Source organism: Sus scrofa, chromosome 3 (assembly GCF_000003025.6).
Source record: "Sus scrofa isolate TJ Tabasco breed Duroc chromosome 3, Sscrofa11.1, whole genome shotgun sequence".
In the NCBI taxonomy this organism is placed as follows: domain Eukaryota; kingdom Metazoa; phylum Chordata; class Mammalia; order Artiodactyla; family Suidae; genus Sus; species Sus scrofa.
The window spans coordinates 11153355-11174660 of NC_010445.4; the positions used below are offsets into that span (position 1 = coordinate 11153355).

A 21306-nucleotide genomic window follows, 5' to 3' on the forward strand; every position below is an offset into this window, starting at 1 on the left:
CTTAGGTGGGACAGGATGGCTTGAGTGGGCTGGAGTTGAGTATTTCCTTTCCCCCAAGTCAGTTAGGCTCTGATAAAACCCCTGTAAGTAAGGCTCTGGCTAGAGAATTGCTCCTGAGTGCAGGCTTTGTTAAGAAGAACAGAATGCTCTGGTATATTTCATAATGGTTTGTTTTCTTCTCCCCCTGCCAGAAGCACTAGGGGATTTTTCTCTGATATTCATCCTGAGAACTTGGTAGAGCTTCAGGAGGTAAAACTCACCGAAAGTGTGGAGGGTCATTCTGTGACTGAATCCCTTGGAGTTTTTATTTATCAGACTTGTCCACCCTGATCCTTCAGCAGTTTGTCAGTTGCAGTTCAGGTTCCCCTATCCCGGTATTTGGTTCCCATTAGTTTCTGCTCGGGTAAGCTGTGATTCTCTGCATTCACCTGCCTGTCTCTGCAGTTTGGGGGGAGAGCCGTTATACCTGTGACCTAGCTTCACTGATAGATCTGAGAAGAATTGTTGCTATTTCAGTTTGTTCAGCCTTTTACTTATTAATAAGATGGAGTGATGCCTTCCAAACTTCTTACATGCTGGGTGGGAAACTTTCCCTAAAAGTTTTGGTTTTTTTTTTTTCAACATGAATGGATGTTGGATTTTATTGAATGCTTTTTTCTGCCACTGTTGAGAAGACTATGTCATTTTTAACTTTTATTCATTAATATGTTGTATTACATTGACTTTTTTTTTTGTAAACTAACATTGTATTTCTGGGATAAATTCCACTTGGCTTGATGTTTTGTCTGTTTTATATGTTTCTTAGTTGATTTTTTAATGTTTCTAATGGATTTTTTTATCTTTATTCATGAGAACTCTTGGTCCATAACAGGGAATCAGCAAACTTTTTCTGTGAAGAGTCCAGTAGTAAATATTTGAGGCTTTGCAGACTATATAATCTGTGTCACAACTACTCAACTCTGCCACTGTAGCATGAAAGCAGCAATAGACAATACATAAATTAATGGGTGTGGCTGTGTTTTCATAAAACATTATTTACATAAACAGATTGCAGGCTGGTTTTGGCCCCTAGGCCATGGTTTGCTGTGTCCCTGTCTACATTTGTTAGGGTTTTTTCCCCCTTGTAATGTTTTTGTCTCAGAGTAACACTGGCCTCATAAAATTAGTTGGGAAGTATTCTCTTCTATGTTCTCTAAAAGTTTTTGTGAGGTTGGTATTACCTCATTCTTAATTGCTTGCTAGAATTTACCAGTGAAGCCATCTGGGCCTGGAATTTTTCCTTGTTGGAAAGTTTTAACTCTAAAATATAAATTTTAGTAGATATAGACTCATTCACATTTTTCTGTTTTCTTTTGTACTGAGGTATAAATCACATACCATAAAATTCACTTTTTAAAATGAACAATTCAGTTTTTTTAGTGTGTTCACAAAGTTGTACAACCATCTTCCAGTTTCATAAACATTTTTATCCACCCCCCCCCCGAATAACCCCATCCCCATTAGCAGACATTCATTGTCCCCCTCCTCCTAGCTCCTGGCAAACCACTTTCTGGCTCTGTAGATTTGCTTATCCTGGACATTTAATGTAAATGAAATCTTATAACATATGACCTTTTGTGACTGGCTTCTTTCCCTTAGCATAATATTTTCAAAGTTCATCTATATTGTAGCATGTTAAATACTTTGTTCATTTTTATAGTTGAATATCATTCCATTATGTGGATATACCACTTTATATTTATCCATTCGTCAGTGATAGATGTGAAGGTTGATTCTGATTTGGGGCCGCTATGGATAATGTAATGCTATGAACATTAGGGTGTGCATTTTTGTGTGAACATATGTTTTCAGTCCTCTTGGGTATATACATGAGAGTAGAATTGCTCCTTTGGCAACTCTATGTTTAACTTCTTAAGATACTGCCAAACTGTTTTCCAAAGTGGCTGCACCATTTTCTGTTTCTGCCAGCTATGTATGAAAGTTCCAATTTCTCCACATTCTTGTCAACACTTTTTATTGTCTTTCTTTTTATTATAGCTATTATAGTGGTTTTGATACATCATGGTGTGGTTTTGATTTTCCTTTTCTCAGTGACTAATGATGTTGAGCTTTTTTTCATGTGCTTCTTGGCCATTTTTATGTATATCTTCTCTTGGGAAATGTCTATTAAAATCCTTTTCCAATTTAAAGAATGGGTTATTTATCTTTTTATTGTTGATTTAAGAGTTCTTTATATATTCTAGATGTATATATAGCTGATAGTGCCTTATCAGCTATGTGATTTGTAAATATTTTCTCACATTTTTTGGGTTGTTTTTTCACTTTTTTAATAGTGCTTTGAAATACAGATGCTTAAAATTTTGATGAAATATGATTTACTTCTTTCTCTTGTTGCTTGTGCTTTTCACATCTTATCTAAGAAGCCATTGCTTAGTGCAAAGTCACAAAGATTTGCAACATTTTCTTCTAAGAGTTTTATAGTTTTAGCTCTTGCATTTAGGTCTATTCTTTTAGTTAATTTTTATGTATTGTGAGAGGAATTGTTTCATTACATTCATTTTTGAATTGTTCACTTCCAGGATATATAAATTCAATTGATTTTTGAATATTTCTCTTGTATTCTACAACCTTGCTGAATTTGTTTATTAGTTCTAATACTAGATGTATACGTGTGTATTCCTTAGGATTTTCTGTGAATAAGATCCTGTCATCTGCACATAGAGATAGTTATACATCATCCTTTCCAACCTAGATGTTCTTATTTCTCTTTCTTGCCTAATTGTCCTGACATCTTTGTCCTATTCTTGATCTTAGAGGGGAAGCTTTCAGTCATTCACAGTTATGATGTTAGCAGTGGGTTTTTCATAAATGCCCTCTATGCCATTGAGAAAGCTGTGTTCTCTTGTAGCTCACTCAGCTTCTTTAAAATGATGATTTTGAGTTATTTGCCAGGCAATTCATAAATCTTCATATTTTGAGGGTTCATTTACTAAAAAATGATTGTATTCTTTTGGTGGCTGACATGTCACCTTGATTTTTTTGTGTTCTTGAATGTCTTGCACTGTCTTCGCATTCAAAAAAGCAATCACCTTCTCCAGTCTTTACTGACTGGCTTTGGGAAGATACTTTAACCAGTCAGCCCAGTTAGGAATTCTGAGGCTCTCTCGGACCTTTTCCACATGTCTTGTTCCCTTAGAGGGGAATTCTTCTATTGATTCTTTAAAATACAGGCTGGAAACTGAGGGTTGTGTTTGTTTTTCCCAGGGTTGTACCCTGAAAGTGCTCAAGTTTGCGTGCTTCCCCTCAGTCCTAGAGTCAGGCCAGCGCTCTGTATGTGCTTGCAAGTTGTCTGCAAAGATTCATACTCAGTGTCCGTGCGGGCATGTGCAGGGAACCGGCCATAGTTGTATGTGTAGAGCTTTGGAGGTACACTTGGGCCAGTTGAGGGGGTCTGCAGGTGAGGTGTCCCAAGGGCATCAAGGGTGGGCTTCCCGATGGAGCCCACAAAGTGGTTTAGGATCTGCAACCCTTTGATGGGCCACGGCAGTAGCAGTGCTGAGTCCTTAATTGCTAAGCCACTAGGGAACTACCAGTTTCTTTTTGAGTCCATTTTAGTAATTTGAACCTTTCTAGGAATTTGTCCGTTTATTCTAGGTTATCTACTTTGTGGTATGCAGTTGTTCATAGTATTACTGAATAGTCTTTTCTACTTCTATAAGGTTAATAGTAAGGTCCATTCTCAATTTTAGTAATTTGAGACTTTGCTCTTTCTTTTTTCTTTTCTTTTTTTTTTCTTTTTTTGGTCTTTTTAGGGCCGCACCCATGACATACAGAGGTTCCCAGGCTAGAGGTGGAATCAGAGTTGTAGCCGCTGGCCTACGCCAGAGCCACAGCAATGAGGGATCTGAGCTGCGTCTGCGACGTACACCATGGCTCACGGCACCGTCGGATCCTTAATCCACTGAGTGAGGCCAGGGATCAAACCTGCGTCCTCATGGATGTTAGTCGGGTTCTTGAACCGCTGAGCCACGACAGGAACTCCCAGAGACTTTGTTCTTTCTTTTTCTCATTCAATCTAGTTAAAGATTTGTGAATTTTGTTGATCTTTTCAAAGAAACAACTCCTGGTTTCATTCATTTTCTCTATTGTTTTTCTATTTTATTTATGTTCCTTTCATCTTTATTTCTTTACTCAGCTATAATTTGCCCTTTTAGCTTTTATCTCTTGTACCAGTCTTGATAATTTGTGTCTTTAGGGAATTTGTCCATTCCTCTTGAATTTATTGAATATATTGGCATGATATTGCTCATAATATCCCCTTTTTATCTGTTTAATGCATATATAAAGTTTAGTTATGCCCTTCTTTCTTTACATTGATCATGTGGTATACTGTTTTTTGTTTAAGGGATCTAGTCTGAGTTTTAATAGTTGTGACAAGAGACTTAGACAGCCCTATCTATGGTCCCCACCTCCTGGTATTCTTTCCGTTGGGTGATCTTCTCCCCATAAGTATGGATATGACCTGTGACTTGCTTCTAATAAGTAGAATATAGCAAAGGTAAAGGAATGTGCATGATTATGTATATATAGTTGTTTTATATGAGATAATAGTCCACATTACTAGGAGATCCCTCCTCCCCCATGGCTTTGAGGAATTAAGCTGCCACGTTGCAAGCTGCTATTTGGAAAGGGCCTTATCTCCAAGGGGCCGAGGGTGGCCTCCAGCTGACAGCCAGCCAGGGACTGAGGCTGTTAGCTCAGCATCCTGTTAGGAACTGAATTCTATCGATAACCATGTAAATTGAAAGTGACCTCTTCCCCAACTGAGTCTCAGATGAGACAGCTTGATTGCAGCCCTAAAGCTAAAGACCCAGTTAATCTCTGCCTGGACTCGTAATCCACAAGAACTATGAGAAAATTAGTGTATGCCACTTAAAAGCCCCTGTGTTTGGGGTAATATTGTTATATAGCAATAGATAAGAAATTCTTTAATAATTTGAACTTTTCAAATCAACTGCTTTTTGTATCACAGTTTTCTTTATTGTTAGTCTACTTTCTGTTTCATTGATTTATACTCTTTATTACACACATTTTATATCTCAGGTTTATTTTGCTGTTTCATTTCATAGCTTTTTAAAGTAGAAGATTGATTATATGCTTTTCACTTTGTGTATAGCAATGAAAACTGTAGATTTTCCTCTAAGCACTGCTTTTAGAGCTACTTCCCACAAGTGTTGATACAGTGCTTTCATTTCCATTTAGTTCAAAATACTTTATAATTTCCCATGTGGTTTTTTGTTTTGTTTCACCTATGGGTTATTTTTTAGAAGTATGTTGATTTCTTAATACCTAAGAAAATTTCCAGATATTAGAATTCACCTTGTTTCCCTTCTCTTAGGGGTTGCAATTCAGTGTTGCTTCTTGTCCATGTTGGACAGCTTCTGTGTCATATCTTTTATTTGGTTTTCTACTTGTTAAAATGGGAGGGCAAATCCAGTGTCTGTTCCTCTTTGTAGCTAAATACAGAGTTATATGTTTGAGTTTATCTTTACCATCTTGTTTCTTTTTTTCTCTTTGTTCCCTCAGCTTTTTTCATTTTTGCTTCTTTCCCTTCCTTACTTTGGACTGACATTTGTATGTTTGTTTATTTGTTTCTTTTGGTTTTGCCTTACATTGTTATCATTTTTAAACCATTGAAAACTAAACTGTTAAACTACTAGCCTATTAGCTAGTTTCTCTCTCTTCCCCCGCCCCCGTGTGTGTGTGTGTGTGTGTGTGTGTGTGTGTGTGTGTGTGATATTGCTCTAGAGTTACACTTTGGATTTGTAGTTTATCATATTCTACTTTTAAAGTATATTTAACACTTCGTGAATAATATAAAAACTTTACAACAATACTTCCACTCCCGCTTTCCATCCTTTGTGCTATTGTAGTCCTTCATTTTACTTCTTTGTAGGTTATAGACCCCACAATACAGTGTTATTTTTTCCTTAAAAATCAGTTATCTTGGGAGTTCCCGTCGTGGCGCAGTGGTTAACGAATCCGACTAGGAACCATGAGGTTGCGGGTTCGGTCCCTGGCCTTGCTCAGTGGGTTAACGATCCGGCGTTGCCGTGAGCTGTGGTGTAGGTCGCAGACGCGGCTCGGATCCCGCGTTGCTGTGGCTCTGGCGTAGGCCAGAGATTACAGCTCCGATTGGACCCCTAGCCTGGGAACCTCCATATGCCGCGGGAGCGGCCCAAGAAATAGCAACAACAACAACAAAGACACAAAAAAAAATCAGTTATCTTTTTTCCTTTGGTGTTTTTGTTTGTTTGTTTGTTTGTTTGTTTGTTTAGGGCTGCACCCACAGCATATGGAGGTTCCCAGGTGAGGGGTCCAATCGGAGCTGTGGCCACCAGCCTATGCCACAGCCACAGCAACACTGGCTCTAAGCCATGTTTGTGACCTATACCACAGCTCACAGAAATGCCGGATCCTAAACCCACGGAGCGAGGCCAGGAATTGAACCTGCATCCTCATGGATGCTAGTCGGGTTTGCTAACCGCCGAGCCATGGTGAGAACTCCAAAAGTCAGTTATCTTTTAAGGAAATAAAAGTGAGAAAAAATGTATTTTCTACTAAGTCCACATATTTACCATTTCTGGTGCTCTTTGTTGTCTTGTATGTCATATTTACATGTGGTATCTTTTTCCTTAAGCCTGAAAAACTTTAAAAATATTTTTCTACTGTAAGGTAAACTGGCAGTGGATTTTCTTACCTTTAATTCCAAAATTCCTTTATTTTTCATCTTCATTTTTGAAAGTCTCTTTTCATCAAATAAAGAATTCTGGGTTGAGTCTGTCAGGAACCTAAAGATGCCATTTTATTGTTCTCTACTTTTCATTGCTTCCAGTAAGAAGTCAGCAGTTAGTCTTATCTTTATTTCCTCTGCATAATATATCATATCTCCCTCTGGTTGTCTCCCTTTTTTTTGGTCTTTGGTCTTTTTAGGGCCGCTCCTATGCACATGGAAGTTCCAAGCCTAGGGATCTTATTGGAGCTGTAGCTACTGGCCTACGCCACAGCCACAGCAATGCAGGATCTGAGCTGCGTCTGCGACCTACACCACAGCTCACAGCAATGCCAGATCCTTAACCCACTGAGCAAGGCCAGGGATCGAACCCATGTCCTCATGGATACTAGTTGGGTTCGTTAACCACTGAGCCACGACGGGAATGCCCCCCCACCCCAGTTGCTTTTAAGATTTTCTCTTTATCATTGGTTTTAAGCAACTTGATTATGATGTGCTTTGGTGTGGCTTTCTTTGTATTTTTTCTCCTTGGGATTGTTTGAGTTTCTTGGATGTTACAGTTTATGTTTTACATCAAATTCGAAATTTGAAAGAATTTCAGCTCTTATTTCCTAACCCTCTGGTTCTTCAGTAATAAATGAATTAATGTTGTTTCCAAGTATCTATTAAACTTAAAAAAAATCTTTTCCCCCCTCTAATCTGCATCAAAGCTCATCCAATGAAATTTTCATTTCAGACATATTCTCGGCTCTAGCAGTTCCATTGGTTCTCTTTTATGTCTTCTCTCTGTCTCTCTTCATTACATTCATTTTTTCTTTTAAAATATTGAATACATTTATAGTAGCTTTTTAAAAGTTTTGTCAGCTCATTTGATTATCTTTGTCATTTTTGGATCTAGTCCATTGATTTTTTTTCTTGGTTATGGGCCATGTTTTCCTTCTGGGTTCCCCAGAAATAGAGGCTGAGTCTGTTATTAGAATTAGATGCAATGATTTCCTGAGGGAGGGAGGCAGGATGTGGCCTTAGGAAAAGTGTGTTTGGGGCCTGATCTACAGGGAAGGCTCTGGAGCATAAATTGCACCACCATTTTCACTTCCTAGAGGCAAGAAGGCCCCCATTTCAGCTGGTCATTGACTGTCGACTGCTTGACTTCCAGGCTAATAGCTCCCATCAGCTGAGAGTCCATTCTCTGGGGAAGGGACAGCTGTGAGCCAGGAGCTGTGAGTCCATGTTCACAGCTCAGTTGTATAGGTGCACAGCCAACAAAGGGGATCTGAGCGGAGTCCTGCAACAGCCTCGATCATGACATCTTTCTCAGAGTGTGCCTGACAGCAAGCGCCATTCTGGATGTGCGGGTGGAGGTTAATTACCCTAGAAGCAACCCTCAGCCAAGGAGAAAATGCCCATCTTTTGTCACTCGGACAGAGCAGTTGGGTAGCATTCTGTACAAGCCCTGGAGGTTCCCGTGGAGTTGATCCCCTGCTTGCCTACAGCAGACCTTGAGAGAGTATCCTTAGGTGATTTGCGTACTTTCTCTTTTCCTCACTCCTGTCTCTTGGAATCCTCTTCCAAATTCATGCCTCACCTGGGCACTGCATTTGGGGGAATCCAGACTGTAACTCTTGGAGTAGAAGTTCTAGACTGAACCCTGAGGGTAACAGGGACCTGTAGAAAGGTGTTACACTTCCAGGGTGACTTAATTGAATTTTCGCTTTAGAACAGTCCCAAGGGGCAGTGAGAAGTGGGGATGTCACAGTGGACTGTGGGAGAGGGGTTCAGCTGGTGGGTGTCAGGGGAGGAAGAGGACAGCAGTCACTGAGAGGGCGTCACTGATTGAAGAGGGCAGGGAGAGTCACTAGCCCAAAGCCCTGGCAGCCTGGAGCCCGGATCCTGGGCAGCATGGGTCCTGGAGAGGAGCTGGTTGGGGGCAGCAGGCAGATCCGGTTTGCCCAGTGCCCTGCTTCTTTAAAGAAGCAATGATTGCATGAGATGTCCAGGGTAGGCAAGTCTATTGAGACAGAAAGTAGGTAAGTAGCTGCCTAGGGCTGGGTGGGGGCGGGGGAGGCCGGACGATTTGGGAGTAGGGGTTGATAGCAAACAGGTTTCTTTTGGGGATGAGAAATGTTCTAAAATTGACTGTGGAGTTGATGGTACAGCTCTGAATATGCTAAAAACCATTGAGTGTACACTTCAAATGGGTGAATTGTATAGTACGTGAATTATATCACAATAAAGCTGTTGTTTAAAAAAAAAAACCAGTAAGTGCAAAGTTGTGCAAGGGATGTGGAGTTGGCCGAGGGAGGGCACTTTGGTGACTCATGGAAGGTGGAATGGACCTCCAGAGTTCTTTCACTCACCCACCTTGTTTACCAGTGGGGCGCAGGGAAAGGGTGAGTCAAGGGCTTAAAGCCAGGTCTCGGGACTCCCTGGTGTAGTGTTCCTCCCGCCACCACCAGCCACTTTGCCTGTAGGTGCCTCCTCCCGAGCCACTTCATCTGTAGCGTTGCCTTTCCTTTTGCCAGTGGCCCGCTGAGAGGTGGGTGACAAATTATATGAATGACCTTTCTGCTTTCTGTCCCCTCCCCTGCCTGCCTGGTGAGTCTGACTCCCGCCCCAGGGGTCTTCTTGCTGCCAAGGAGGCGGCCTGGGAGGACCCAGCTTGGGTGGAGGGACAAGATGTTTGGTTCTCTGAGCAAGAAGAGTTGGGAAATTGAGTCTGACACCTGGCAAGGCCCACTGCCCAGGCAGCACGCAGGGGAGCCTGGCCGGCACCCCGGCCAACCTCTTCCAGGCCAGCCCCTCGCCAGGGTCCTGGCAGAGGCCAGAAGTGGGCGCGCCGGGGGACGGGGAAGGGGGGGGAGGTGGTGGCGTGGGTGGGGGTGTAGCAGACAGCCTGTGGGTAATGGAAAAGCTAGAACATTGGTCATGGAGGGCCTGCAGTATTCGTGTGTTGATGTCAACAATAGAGGAGGAATTTGTGACCTTTTGCCAAAGATGCTGGAATTCCCAGTGGCTGCCTCAGAACACATGCTCGGACCGCTTCTGGAATCCTCTTGCCACCATTGCTTCACCCTTGCTGCTAGCAAGACCCCCAAGGCCCCTCAGTCTCAGATACTTCCATCAACTTCATTATCCCATTCCTGGCAACACCTGCCTGCTCAGAAACCTACCTAGTGCTGGTACCCAATGTGCCCCTTTTGCCTGTCCAGTGTTATTCTCAGCAGACCCTCTGCTGGGCTCTTGTCTCCCCATTGTAGTGGCCTGGGGGCTCAGGGCTGCTCTGCACTCACCCAGTAGAGCCTTTGCTTTCCTGCCGACTGTGGCGAGGGCCTTGCTTCCTCCCTTGAACAGGAGGGCCTGTCCCCAGGCCACCTCCCGACTATCTGGCACCCCAGTCACTAGGCCTCTCACTGAGTTGGAAACCCCTACCCAGTCAGCTGCCTGAGTCATTCCTGACGCTTCATTCACATTAGCTAATTCTTGGGAGGCAACTGGATCCCCTTCCTCCCCATCCTGTTATCTGGAGCTAGATGCTCATTGGTGACACTGACTGGTCAGAGGGGCTTCGGAAACTATAATAAAGTTATGGCTAGAGGAACTTCTGTGTTTGGTGGAGGGTCCTGGGAACTTGCGTGTTTGGTGGAGAGTCCTTGCAACAGTTCTCTGGCTGTTAGTTTCATGGCTACTCTTGCCTCCAGTTTCACTGGCCACAGCAGCATCCCCATTACCAGCACCCTCGCCACCACATCTCTGTCATTCCCATCATTTTCAACATCATCACCTCCGTTCTCTCTACCACATCTACCATCACCATCACTCTAGCCCCATCCCTGCCGTCTTCACCAGCTCTGTCGTCACCACCACCATCGTCAGTGCCAGTTTCTTCATCACCTCTGTAATTTCCTCCACCCTGACCTCCATCTTCACCTTCACCAACCGCACCACCTCTACCATCACCACCACTGCTACCCACCCAGCTCCCAGGTTAGGCCCCTGATGTCACTAGACATTTCTTAACAACCAGGCCTGTGTCTGGAGAGGTGGAGTTTGGCCAGAACCAAGGTCCCAGCTGCCTTGTGGCTCACATTTGCCTGTGAGTTGAACTCTTATCTTGTGCAGTTATGGTAGAGGTCTGGGCTGACTGGCCTAGAGTCTGTGCAGCCAATGCCTGAGAATCCAGGGGCAGCTTACCGTCAGGGCCACCTGGTTGATGTGCCCTGGGGCCAAGGAGCTTGTCCTCACATGTAACCTCAGAGACAGCAGGAGATCCCAGGGTAGGGGAAGAGCCCGAAGCTGGAAGCACTCTGGCTGTGCCATGGACTCAGCGTGGCGTCCAAAAGTCACTGCTTCTCTTTGGGCCCGCCTCTTCAAGAGCAACCCTCCCTTTCTCCATGGAGAGCTCTTGACAGATGCAAAATGTGTCTGCAGCCTCTGCTTCCCCAAGGGTGTGCTGCCCAGCAGGTCACCCCATCCAGCCCACTTGGGTCATTTCCAGCTTCCACCTCTTAGCAGTTCTGAGATCTTGAGGAAATCATTCATTCTTCCTGCAGATCTTCCATTGCCTCATCTGTAAGCGGAGGTAAACTCTAGACTTTACCTCTTAAGACTGCTGTGAAGATTAACTGAGCTCATCCACGGACAGCACTTAGTTTAGATTCTTACCAGAGCCTGAGGCCTGCATGGGTGTTGTTGCTCCACTTTGCAGTGGGGGATGCAGAGCTGGCAGTGTATGGGTAGGTGGTGGGGAGTCGGCAAGGAGAATTGCTGAGGTCAATTGCTCAAAAGTGACAGAGCAAGGATTGGGAGCCAGGCCACGGGCGTTCTGGTTCCTTTTCAGAGTTCCTGTTGACTTGGGAGCATCTGCCCAGACTGTGAGGGCCACACAGGGACATGGAGTCTCCTGCCCTGGAGCCCATGGCCTGGGCTGGGGAGGGGAGAAGACGGGGCCCTGGCAGGAGAGCCCAGCTAGAGTGTGTGTGCTGTTCCAGGCCTGCCTGCAGGGCTCAGGAGAAAGTCCTTGACAAACTTGGGGCAAGTGCCCCAGAAAGGGTAGGCTGGGTAGATGTTAGGGAGCCATGGGGTCTTGGGCCACCAGAGGCAAGGAAGATGGCATCCCAGTTAAGGGAAACTGAGCAAGTATTGGAGACTCGAGGGAGCATGGCCCGTGTTGGTCAAAGAGGGTAGACTGAGTACAAAGGATCCTGGATCCTGAAAACTGAGGGCCGAAGGGTCCTTGGAGGCCATCAGTGTATCCACCTAGTTCAAAAGAGAAGCAGAGCCAAAGGGCCAGGCAAGGGCAGAATCAGGGCTGTCACCAGAATTCTTCCTTCCTGCCAGAGCAAGGATTGGGAGGGGTCATTCTGATCATCATCACAACTGTTGAATGTCACAAAGTCTGGTGGTCAAGTGCTGGCTGACGTCCTAGACTTTGTTGTTCAAAAGGGACAAGGTGTCCTTGTTATGGGTCCCTCTCTAGACGAGGACTTCAAGAGAATGATCAAGAGGAGTTCCCATTGTGGCTAAGCGGTAACAAATCCAACTAGTATCCATGAGGATGTGGGTTCAATCCCTGGCCTCGCTCAGTGGGTTAAGGATCCAGTGTTGCCATGAACTATGCTGTAGGTCACAGACACGGCTCAAATCTGGCATTGCTGTGGCTGTGATGTAGGCCAGCAGCCACAGCCCCAGTTTGACCCGTAGCCTGGGAATTTCCATATGCTGTGGGTGTGGCCCTAAAAAGAAAAAGAGAAAGAGCAATCAAGAGAGTGACCCAACAATGTGAGAATTCCTGGCCACAGATCTTTCGGGAGACTCTCCCTCCTGTGCCATGATCCTTCTGGGGGTCACTGCCTGGTGCATTGTCATCTGCCCTTTAGTGAGGCCCAGCTAGAGTCTGGGCACTGCGTCAGGTTAGGATCCTCATTTTTTTAGTGGAGAAACTGAGGCTCAGTGAAGTTAAATCACCTACCCAGGTGCTTTGCTAGAGCAGGGCTGGAGTTGGATGCAAGGGGTGTCTGTTAGATACCCCCTTGTGAGACTCATGCTAAAGCCCCCTGTCTCCATGTACTTGACCAGAGCCTGTGGGGGAAAGGGATGAGCTGGATGGTGATTTGGGGAGGAGTGGAAAACAGGATGAGCAGCTGTGGCCACAGCCAGCTGCGTGCGGGCCAGGGCTCCCTGCCACCCACAGTCCAGCTTGCTCCCTCGCCAGGGCCTCTTGCCTGCTGCACTGCCGGCGGCCAGAACGCCCAAGCTCCTGGGGCCGCCACCCTCTCTCCCCGAGGCCCTGGCACAGCTCCCTACGCCAGTGGGCCTGGATGCTTGGAGTGCCATCCACAAGCGGGCTCCAGTTCTATAGCCCAGTGTGGCCAGCCATGGGATCTGCCATGGACACCCGGCCTTACTGAACTGGAGGCCCAGGGCCTCTAGGCCTGCCACTGGCCAGGATTGGGCTCTGGGCTGCCTAGGCAAAGGAGTGTCCCCCTTCCACCACCCATGCAGGGGAAAGCTATCTGAGGTGGAATGGGGGGCTGGGGCCTAGGCAGTGACTGGGCACCTGGGGAGGGAATTTCCAGGTAAAAGGCAGTCTGAGGTCCTCATACCTAACCATCCCCTGCTGGATGGCCCCCGGGTTGCTGCCAGTTGCTTCCCCTGGTCCTCCTCTGTAGGTCCTGTCTCAGTGGCTGAACCTGCCAGCTCCTCAGTCCCCACCAGAGTCCTGGCAGCCCTCTAATGACAGCCACATGGTCATTGCTCCCGGAGAGACCTCTCCATCCTTTGTGCAGTCATTCACCAGCCTCTGCCAGAGACCTACCCCCTTCCCCCAGACCTGCCTCTCAAGCCCCATTGGTAGTCAGGGTAGGCTTGTGTAAGTGGCATTTGGGGCCATGTCACCCCGAGCCTTATGTCTTCCCTGGCTCCGTGTGACTGCAAAGAAAGTTCCAGCTCCTTAGCCAGTTGTCAAGGTGCCTGGTGTCCCAGGCATCCATGCTCTCTGGGCCCCAGTCTCCCTTCCAGGTGCAATGTCTCTGATCCCCGTTCAGTAGCACCTCCTCAGTCCCAGGCCTAGAAAGTTCTTCCCACAGATTTGGCTAAAACACGCACCCTTCATGAAGCATTCCTGCTGACTCCTTTGGCCTGGGGGACTTGCCGTGATGTGGCGCATTCATGTGCCACCCTTATTGCTATGCTCATGGGCACTGATTTGGGTCTTAGCCTGCCTTGCCTACTACAACGGAATATTCCTTGTAGTAGGAATATTCCGTTGTAGTAGCAGGAATCAACCCTCTTTCCTCCTGTAGTCCCAGTGCCCGGCTCAGGGTCTGCGCCAGAGAGAGGATGCAGGAAGTGCATTCATCCATCCATTCATCCATCCGTACACTTTTGAGATGTTCTTGGAAGACTGGACAACATTCTCAAGCAGGACAGCCGTGGGCAGCTATGCTTAAAACCGCAGTGTTTGGAGGCAGCTGACAGGACCTGAGAGGCAAGGGGAAGGAGGCACAGATGATTGGTGTCTGAATGGAGAGACCTGCTCTCATCCCAGGGAGACTTGTTTTGCGTTACCTAGTGCATGGGACAGCGTGGGAGTGACTGTAAGTTCTCCCACTTCCTGGCTATGTGTCCCAGGTAAACCGCTCACGTGCTGTGAGCTATAACATTTTCCTTTAGAGTTTTTAGGCGATGAGGTGGTGCTGGTAAAGCATATAGTGGCTGCTCGATAGATGGTTACTCTCCACCCTTTCCTTCTTTGGGGAGCTTCTGGTTCTATGTGGGACATTTGGGACCTATTCTCAAAGAATCGGGGAGTTGGGATCCCTCAGCCTGTAGAAGCCATCCTGGGTGGGAACGTGAGGGCAGCAGAGTGGTCCTAGAGGTCTCTGCCCTGGGAGAAGGGGCAGCCCAAGGGTGCCCACCTGCCCTTCCTGCCCACCAGCTGCCATGGCTCCTGCCCTCTACACTCCTCAGCATCCCAGCAGGGCCTGGACTGGGTATGCCCAGCATTGGCCCTGCAGCTGCTGGCAGGGCCAAGGCTGTCGTTGGGCCTGGCCCTGTGCCTGGCATCCCTCTGGCATTGCCTGGATACTGGCTTCCTGCAGGCGGATGCAGGCTTGTGCCCTGTGTTGGCAGGTCCTGCACAGAGCCAAAGGTACCTGGGGCCAGGCCCACTCCTGCTGACCTTTCTGAGGGAGGCCTGATGAATAGAGGTTTGTCAGAGAAGGGCTACCTCTCCCCTCAGGTCACAGCAACCAGGGCAAGGTGACATCTCCCTCCTCTGACTGGGGCTTCTCAGAGCAGGACCTTGCACAGCCCCCACACTAGACTTTCTGAGCCAAGTCTTTGTCTCCCCCCATCAGACTAACTGAAGTTCCAGGGTGGGTCCATGTCTCCTCCTTCATGCCACCTTCACGAGGCACAGCAATGACTCTTGCTCAGACTAAGAGAGAGGATGCTTGCAAGAACATTCTGGAAGTACGTGATGGCGAGGGAAGCATGGCGAACTAAGGACGCTACAAATGGTCCCGAGGGTGGTGGATGTCAAATGGTAGAGGAGGGAAAATAATGGATGAGTTGTGGCGGGCCCTGTGACACCCTAAGCCTGGGCTTTTGTCCTGGGGATTGTGAGAAGTAGGAGAGGAGAGCAGGAGGGTCAGATGGGTGATTCTCACAGATCCTTCTAGCTGCTGTGCGGACCACGAGGGACAGAAGCCTGCTGAGTGGCGGTGGGTGGTTGAGAGGGCACAGGTGGGGCTGTTTGGGGAGGTGGAGTTGCTGGGCCTGGTGGAGGAGGGAGGATGGGGAGTCAGGCCCAGGCCCCTGAGTTCTGGCTTGGGCAATTGAGGTGGGACCTGCGGCAGGGGAACCACGGTGATAGCCATTTGGGGCCTGCACTTAGGAGGTGCCCAGAGACCGTACAGACTATACACCAAACTTCAGAATGCAAAAGTTTGAGTCTGAGGAGTCGGGTAGCAGGTGGAGTTGTCATGAGTGTGTGAAGTGGCCGGGGAGAGGGAGATATTTCAAGGTTGTGTTGGGAGGACGCAGGGATGAGAAAAGGAAAGGAAAGTCTCTGCTGCTATGCTTGTTTCTTTTTCTGGCAGGGAAAAGGACACTTTTGGCCTGGCTGGGGTAGGGGGCCCAAAGTGGCCGATGGCTCAGATGACTCTCTGGGTTCCCTAAGGTCTCCTTGCCCCAACCTGAAGCCTCCAGCCTGGCCTCCGGCCCTTCCACTCAACACTGAGCCCTCACACGCCTTTGGAATTTTCCAGGTGGAAATTCGCCTCAAAGGTCCTCTGGCCCCACGTACTCAATACGTCTTCTCTCTGGTCCCACCACCCCTGACCCCCAGCAGTCCTCTGGGCTCTGGGACTAAGGCTCCCCTGGAGCCCTGGGCCCTCCTCCCGGCGGGGGGGGGGGGGGGAACGCTGGCAGCCAAGGAAGGAGACAGGCCCCCCTGGTGACCCCCATGTACCTCTCCCCACTCCCCACCAGTTCCAGACACATTTGCGATTTATCTTTCTCTGTTGTTTATTGTGTGGAGGCCAGGCCTCCCAGCCAACTCAGAGCTGGACCGGCCAGCCGTGGCCCGAGACAGCCGTCCCAGCCAAGCCCAGAGCAGCCCCCCGCCTGCAGTCCTCTCCGCCCCTGAGCCAAGCCGGGCCGGGCCGGACGCTCTTTATGGAACCCCAGGGCCTGTCTCCCCTATTGTCTGCCCATGTTTACAGCCTCACTGTGTTTGCCTCATGATTTTACTCTGGGTGACGCCCCAGTCTGGACAGGGCCTGCATGCCATCCTGCTGAGGCCTCTCTCATCGCTCAGGCTCTGGGCCCTGGGCTCCTCATCCATCATTTCCTTGAAACTTGCCCATCTGCAACAGCGGTGGGAGGGCTTATCACCCACAGCAAGGGCTCATCGGAGGAGCAGGGTGGGAAGTGTGTATTTCTGTGCATTTGAGTATATGCATGTGTGCGTGCACCTGCATGCTTGTGTTTGTGTGTTGAGAGTTGGGGAGGGTGTGTGCACAGACACATGCTTACACGCTCACTCACCCCGTGAGCCTGCCAGCTGTTGCCCTGTCTCTGCTGTTATGCTAGGACCTGGAGAGCTAAGGATGTGAATGCCCACAGACCTCCAGACCGGGCACCCAGGCTGCCCCTCTCTCACAGGTCAAGTCCCTCATCTGTCTCGGTCTCAGTTTCCTTGTGGGCAAAAGGGAGGCTATTTTGATACTGACCTCACAGCATGCCTTTGGGCATCTAGAAGGCTTGTCTGTCCCTCTGTCCCTCTTTCCCTGAGCTGTAGTTGTTAATCTTTGAGGCTCTTCCCAGAAAAACACACGCGTACACATGCAGGTAAAGTTCAGTGAGTCCCCTGAAGTACCGCCATTCATCTTCTGGTGAAAAAGCTTCTCTATAGGGCTGGACAGAACACTCCCCAGCAGGCCTAGTTTTCCATCACAGGTGCACTAAGAGTGGTCATCACTGCGAGGACCCAAGAGGTGAACAAGGGACCCAGGTGGCCACTCGGGCCCATCTCTTCTGTCTACTAAGAAACAAAATAAGGGGGCAGATCTCAGACACCCTGAGGCCAGGTACAGCTGATAACCTGAGGTCACACCTTGACCTGGATTCTTTGATGACAAAGGTTGGCGCCCCCATCTCTAGAAACTGGGGGTACCGGAGTGCTCATGTAGCTGTGTAGCCATGGGTTGAGGCCTCCTGCCAGCCTCCTCCCTGTTGTGACCAGGGGAGACTGTGGCCGGTGGCCTGGAGCTCTCCAGGCCAGGAAGTAGGCATGAGGGGAGGACGTGGCCAGGCATCGAGGTGGGTGGTGTGTAAGACGGCAGAGCTTTGTTGATCTTGCTCATTCTTTATGGGTTGCCAACAGCCAGGCAGCACTGCATAGCACTTCCCAAGCACACCCCTGTCCCTCGGGACTGGAGCCCTAGGGGCTGACAGTGGCGGTCGAATGACCACTGCCCGGGGCTCCCAAGAATAGGCCTGGAAGGTTTGTAAACTCCTTGGAGACGTCAGTTCCCAATGCCACCTGCCTAGGATTCCTGCCCCACAACATGGCTGGATTCCCAGGGTCTCCCTTTCTGAGAGCTGCAGCAGTGTTCCTGTGTTCCCCGGTGCTCCCCTTGGCACCAGAACCAGGAATCTGGAGACTGAGGACCAGCCCTCTGGGGCTGAATGAGAAACTGACAGACTGGGTGGTTGTAGCTGAGGCAGGGGCAGCGCAGGGGTGCCCTGGGGAGGTAGAAGGGTCACCCCCAGGAATATGGAGCCTCCAAGGGGACAGGGATCTCCTGGGCCTTCTGACCTCAGCTCACCCATTGCCACTAACCTGGGTGGGCAGGGGGCACCCTCAGAGCTTGAGGTGATCAGGCCTGGATAATCTCTGCTCCCCTCATCCACCCCAGGCTGCCTTGGACTAAGAAGCTTCTGCCTGTGCCACACCAGCCGAGATTGCCTGAGGAATTGAGTCAGCGTCTTCCTGGATGGTGCTGAAAGGTACGTGGAGGATGGGAGGCTCTGTAGTGGGTCCCCTGTCACCATAAATGAGCCGATTCCTCAAGATCCAGGTTGGAGGCGGGGATGGTTCTGGAGAGCTCAGCTCCTCATCCCTCCCTGTGGTCACGCCGGCCACTCAGGAAAGGCTGCACTGTGCACGTGTGTGAATCCATGCATGCTTGAAGCCTGGAGGTCTGTCCAGAGTCTACAGAGACAATTAGCATGCCCTGTGACTCCAAGGCAGGCCATGCGGATCCATCTGGGAGTCCGCGGTCCTGGCCAAGGACGGGCTCTCTGCCCACCCACCCCATACTCACACAGAGGCCAACATCTCTCTGATCACCCGCCTTTCAGAGAACAGAGGGTTGAGGGTTGAAGGTCTTGGGAGAGCCCATAAAATCACCAATAAATGCATTTATGTTCCTCCAAATGACACCGTAACAAAGCACACGAAAGAGAGGCAGCGTTTCACGCATCTTAAATCATGGTCTTGGGGACCATGCAATTAATTTCCACTTATCGTCTTTCCTGTGCACTAGAAACATTCACGTCTCAGACTAGCCCCAACCCCCACAACCCTGTTTCAACCAGACGCTCATAAATCTGTTTTGCTGGTTCCACACGAGCTGCCTGGGAAAAGGCTCCATTTGCTGCGTCTGCTCTTCCGTCCAAGCATTCAACGCCTTCGAGATTTTATGGTTTCAAGTTATTGACTTGGCTTCCCAGGTCTCCTGGGGCAAGCAGCTGGCTATTTGAGAGTGCGGCAAGAGGCTTGGGGCGACCTCAGGTTCACCCCCTCGCCTGGCCGGAGCAGCCTAGACCATGTAAAAGTCCTGCAGCTGCCCAAGGGCCCTGTGGCCTCACGTGGGAACTCTTGGGGGACCTTGACCGGGGGGCTGCCCCCTGAACCCTTCCTCAGGCCCCCACCTACCCCATCCTAAGGCCCTGGGCCCGTTTGTCCTCAACTTCCCCAACCTGCCTTGCCAAACCCTTAGTTTCTGCTTCCCTTTACTCTCTCCTTCCCAAGCCTGGCTCCTCCTTTTCCCAAATGCCCCCAAGGAAACAGACCTGAGGTCACTGGGTCCTGGAAACTAAATGTCCAGGTTCAGGGGAAGCTGTGCAGGGGTAACACTTAGGGTCACTCACTCCCCAGCTGTTCCAGGCCTCCTTCATGCCACGGAGGGCACAGATAAAGAACAGGCTGATTTTCAGTTGGTCTCTCCTGGAAAGGTGGCACAAATCGCTAAATATTTTGATGGTGGCCCAGAGTGAGGGGCTGTTGCCCTTGCCTGGAGAGAGCTGGTTCTAGAGGGGGAAACAGGCAGGTAACTAGATAATGATGATCTAGGTGTTCAGCATGATATGGGTACTCGGAGGCACCAGCTGCCCTGGATCGAGGCTCCTGGGGGAGGGGCAACATCTGCCAGTCCCTAATGAACCGCAGGAAATTCTCAAAGTTTATGGTGCCAGAGGGGATGGGGTGGTGGGAACTTCCAGGCAGAAGGAACAACATGTTCAAACTCAGAAGCAAGAGAGAGGTGTTTGATATATTTGAGAAACTGCTTGTGGGGTTGATAGAACAGGAGATACAAGCCGGAGAAGTTGTCTGGGGCCAGCTGTGAGCTAAGGTACCTATGAAGCTGGGCTAGAGAAGCTGAAGTTGGCCTGTGGAAAATAGTTTAAGCAGAGGAGTGATATGATAAGATTTGAATTTTGGTAAAAACCATCCTTCGATGAGAGGAGTCTATTGGAAGAAGAGTAAGATTAGTAGAAGTCACCCTACCTCCTACCATATGGAAATTAATACAAAACGAATCACAGATCTACCTGTAAGAGCTAAAACTATGAAACTTCTAGAAGAAAATCTTAATTACCTTGGACTTGGCAAAAATTTCTGAAATGCAACACAAAAAGCATAAACAATAAAGAAAAAGGATAAATTGAACTTCATTAAAATGCAAAAGTCTTCTAAGACAATGATGAAGGCAAGATACAGACTATGAATTTTTAAAAAACACATACCCAACAGGAGTTCCCGTCATGGCGCAGTGGTTAACGAATCCGACTAGGAACCATGAGGTTGCGGGTTCAATCCCTGGACTTGCTCAGTGGGTTGAGGATCCGGCGTTGCCATGAGCTGTGGTGTGGGTTGCGGACATGGCTCGGATTCGGCGTTGCTGCGCCTCTGGCGTAGGCTGGTGGCTATGGCTCTGATTGGACCTTTAGCCTGGGACTCTCCATATGCTGTGGGAGCAGCCCTAGAAAAGGCAAAAAGACAAAAACAAACAAACAAACAAAAACCCCCATATACCCAACAAAGAATATTTGGAGAAATTTTACAACTCCGTAGTAAGACGGACATCCAATTTGAAAAACAGACCAAAACAGGAAGCCTCATTCATGGCTGATGGGATTGTAAAATGGAACAACTACTTCGGAAAACAAGAGTGGCAGTTCCTTAAGATGCTGAACACACACGTACCTCATGACACAGCTATTCCAATTATAGGTATTTCCCAAGAGAAATGAATGTATCTATCCACACAAAAAATTATACATAAGTATTCATAGCAACGTTATTTGTAAAAGCCCCAAACTGAAAGCAACCCAAATGTCCATTAATGGGTGAATGAATGAATAAACGCATTGATATATAATTATACAGTGGAGTAAGACCCAGCGATAAAAAAGAATGAGCTCTTGATACAAGCTACAACATGGACCCATCTCAGAATAATCATTCTGAGTAAAAGAAGCCAGGTAGAAAAAGAATATGCAAAATTGTAGAAAATGCAGCAAATTTAAAGCGAGTTATTTGGGTGGAAGGGTGGATGGAGGGACTGAAAAGGGGCAGGGGGACACCAGTGAGTAATGGATGTGTGTGTTCATATCTTCAATATGGCAGTGTCATGGGTGTGTACCTCATAACATAGAAATCATACATTTCAGATCATTGCTGCTAATACATGTCAGTTGAACCTCAATAAAGCTGTAAAACA

At 48.2% G+C, this 21306-nt stretch overlaps 1 long non-coding RNA gene across 2 annotated transcripts in view; it reads left to right on the top strand.

The window, feature by feature from the left end:
* LOC102165419 overlaps window positions 1-21306 on the top strand; it is a 102016-nt gene that overhangs the window by 64034 nt on the left and 16676 nt on the right. For both annotated transcript variants that reach the window (XR_002342322.1, XR_002342323.1), the window contains one exon: window positions 18217-18307. This is a non-coding gene — a long non-coding RNA (uncharacterized LOC102165419). The remainder of the gene's footprint in view (window positions 1-18216; window positions 18308-21306) is intronic.